Source organism: Bidens hawaiensis, unplaced genomic scaffold, assembly GCF_021521415.1.
Source record: "Bidens hawaiensis isolate Kalapana, Puna unplaced genomic scaffold, B.hawaiensis_p1.1 tig00071943_1, whole genome shotgun sequence".
Lineage (NCBI taxonomy): Eukaryota > Viridiplantae > Streptophyta > Magnoliopsida > Asterales > Asteraceae > Bidens > Bidens hawaiensis.
In genome coordinates this window covers 1-3,769 of record NW_027502589.1, presented here as the reverse complement: position 1 = coordinate 3,769, position 3,769 = coordinate 1, and the positions used below count along the sequence as shown (strand labels likewise).

General features: G+C 32.9%; 1 pseudogene; it reads left to right on the top strand.

Moving 5' to 3' along the window:
* Positions 1–738: 738 nt before the first annotated feature.
* Positions 739–3,313, top strand: LOC143605913 (actin-related protein 8-like; annotated as a pseudogene).
* The last annotated feature ends 456 nt before the right edge of the window (positions 3,314–3,769 follow it).

The window sequence follows — 3,769 nt, the reverse complement described above, 5'->3', positions numbered from 1 at the left end:
CTTTTTCTATCAAAAAAATAATTTCTTTCAACTCAATTTATCAACATCCATTAATCCATAACTCTTTAAGGTAAATTGAAAATAAACAATCCCAACTTTTGTGTATTAGCCAATAATAATCCCAACTTTAAAAATCACTACCAACAGTACTAACTTTCAACTATTTTGTCTAAATGGACCTCCATTAAAAAAAAACTTAACACCGTTAAGTTTTCCCGAGTTTCAAAATGATGTTTAGGGCTTTTAATATGAAAAACGATACGATTCGACTGATGCAAAACTTATCTCAAAACGGTGATTCAAATGACTTGATCACCGTTTCAAGATAAGTCTTAAATCGGTTGAACCGTATCATTCTTTCGACCAAAAGCCCTATAGCATCGGTTTGAAACTCGGAAAAAAACTTAACGACGTTAAATGCTTTTTAACATAGGTCTATTGAGACAAAAATAGTTGAAAGTTGGGACCGCTGATAGTGATGTTTAAAGTTGAGATTATTTATTTTCAATTTGTTCTTTTTTTTAAATAGCTATCAATACATTTTTTTTTCTTAGTTGATATACATACAAAAATAATTGTAAAAAAACAAATAAAGAAAATTATAAATTTCATAAGCATGACCATTAAAATCAACAATGAATTCCACCGAGATCAGTAATTTAAAATATAGAATAATAATAATAATAATAATAATAATAATAATAAGTACTATATATACCGGGTAAGTGTAAAGTTAAATTCAAATAAACATCAATCAGTTAAAGAAGTCAGCGCCACTAGTCACCACTTCCCTCCGGCGTCATCTCCGGCCAAAACATTCTCACCGGATTCATAATGTCTATTTATTAAAACTGGTTCTGGGTTCCGCAATTCGATCGAATTCGAGCAGTTTCAGCTCAAGCTCATCCTCCAATTCAAACAGCTTGGTTTCAAGTCATGGGTGCGATCCAGATCAGATTATTGTTTGTTCATCGTCCACGGGTGAATTCGATCGAATCCCGCTTGATATATTTATGCAAATTTTGAAGTTACTTGGACCGAAAGAGGCTGCTAAGCTTACTGTTATTTGTAAGTCATGGAAATTGATTGTTTCTCATAATATGTTGTGGATATATTTTCTGCAAAGCCAGCAGGATCCTTGGGACTCTAAGTTCTTCGCGGAAACTAGCTTACGCTCCGGTTATCCTCTTCGGTAAGCTTATGTTTGTTATTATTAGGCTTGTGTTCTTCATACACCGGCTTGGTTATCCAGACACCAGTAGAGGCCTATACGAGGCATATAGGGTCATACGAGAGATCAGGACCTATACGACTCGTATAGGCCTATACAAGTTGTATAGGTTGCAAAAAACTGCAACTCTGATTTCTTTGTACATATGTTAGACACGCAACTCTATACGGATTGTATAGGCCTACCGCCTATACATACACCATGGGATGGTGTATGTATATAACATCCCAATTTTCATGAATTTTGAATCATTTGATTTCATTGTAGTTAGGTTATTTTGTTCAAAATTATTATTATTAGTATTATAAATTTTCATGAATTTTGATTCATTTGATTTCATTGTAGTTAATTATTTGTTCAAAATTATTATTATTATTAGTCGTATAAATTTTCATGAATATTAAAAAATTTGATTTCATTGTAGTTAAGTTATTTTGTTCAAAATATTAGGTTAGATTAGGTTTCCATCTGTACAATTTAAAAGGAAAATAAGTAACTCTAACAGGAGTGTATCAAGTATGAAGATTGACTACTTTTTTAGGTATTTTGATCATATATTATTTATTACTAGTTTCATATGTGCCAAGATTAAGTTTGGTGTTCTTGCTGGGAAGAACAATGTGATATACACAACAGTCAAAATGTGAAGGCTATGTATGAGGACCACTTTAGTCTTTAAGCACACACATGCTTTTATTGACTAAACCGATCGCCATCATTTCTTTTCAATTTTCCTTTTTTGTTATTGTAAAATTTGATTTATGTTAGTTGAATAGTTGTCCTGATTTAGTAATAGGAAATAAGAGGAACTATTTGTTTAGTTGTTTACTAATATTACCATTTCTCATCTATTGAGTAACATCCTTGATTTTTTATTGCAGAACTTATCCTTGTCGGGCGCAATCGTTTATGCAGATCTATGGTCAACGAGTGCAGGTTCCCGGAGCTATCATCATTGACGGTATACATACATAAATTGTATTGTGTAATTGTACCTCTTATTATGTTTATGAAATAGTATAAAAATGAGGGAAAGTCGACACTTTTTGATCATTTTTCTCCCTTTCACAATCACATCATTTATTTTCATACTTTCTAAACGGGACCCGAAACATGAAAGCGATGAATATTTAAAATTATTGGTTGAATATTAAATCAATCCACAAGATGTGCATGTTTCAACTTTCAACTACATCTAGTATTATGATCATGTTTGTTAATTGTATTCATGCTCATGTTTAATATTTTTTTTACTTTTATCTTCACTAAAGGCGGTTCTGGCTATTGCAAATTTGGTTGGAGCAAATATGACTCTCCATCTGGTCGTGCTGCAACGTTTTTGGTAAATTGTTACTTCCATTATTTTTACACTGTACGAATGTCTGCGTCCATTAGTTGGCATTCTTAAAAGATCAATTGTAAATATAGGAATTTGGTAACATCGAGGCTCCAATGTACTCTAGGCTTCGCCATTTTTTCGCAACGATATATAGCAGGTGTACTTCATTGTGAATTATATTTTTAGACAGTCTTTAAATAAATTTATTTTTTGCTTTATCTGAAACTGATGTTTTTCTTGATGTTATCACCTGCAGGATGCAAGTGAAATCATATACGTAGCCAACTGTTGTCTCGATTCCAATCACCCATTATGGAGGTACGGTTCGGTTCATGTTATCTTTTTATTTGTTGACATTTGTATAATATTAGAATCTACTTCACTACTGTTATTTTTTAAACATGTTCAGATACACGATCTGATAAAACCGCGAGACGGAAACTTAAAGAAACCATCTACTCTGCAATGTTTGATATGAATGTTCCTTCAGTCTGTGCAGTTAGCCAGGTCTGGATCTACTTTTTTATTCACTCTTCGATTTCATAACAATAATATATATTACCGAAATACCCTTATTGTTACTGATGCATGATGTGCAGGCAACTTTAGCGTTGTTTGCAGCAAGAAAAACTTCAGGAATTCTCGTCAATGTCAGTTTTAATCAAACATCTATTGTACCAAGTATGCAATGTCTTGCTCTTTTAATCTTCATAATCATGTTATATTAGAATAACTGTGATTTGTGCAAGTGTGAAGCCGCTTTAAACCGTTTTGTTTTTATAAGTTCTTATTTTATGTCTCCTGTATTAAACGGTAAGATAATGTACAAAGTCGGTGTGAAAGTTGTGCCAGCTGGAGCTTTGAAGCTTGTTGGATACCTTAAAGAGCAAAGGCTACAAAGAAATCAAATTTTTTCTTCGGTATACACAGTGCGCGCTTTGAAAGAGGTATCTATCTTTTTATCCATTGTTGAAGTGAACTTGAAAGGAAACAAAACTAGTGTTTAACAAGATATTTCTACATATAGCCTAATGTTATCGGGTTGAGTTGACTTGCAGAACCTTTGTTATGTCGCTATTGACTACCAAGCTGAATTGCAAAAAGATACAGAATCTCTCTCAACAACAACAACGGAGGAGGAGGAAAAGAGAGAGAATCTCTCTCTTTTCCTCCTCCTCCGTTGTTGTTGTTGAGAGAGA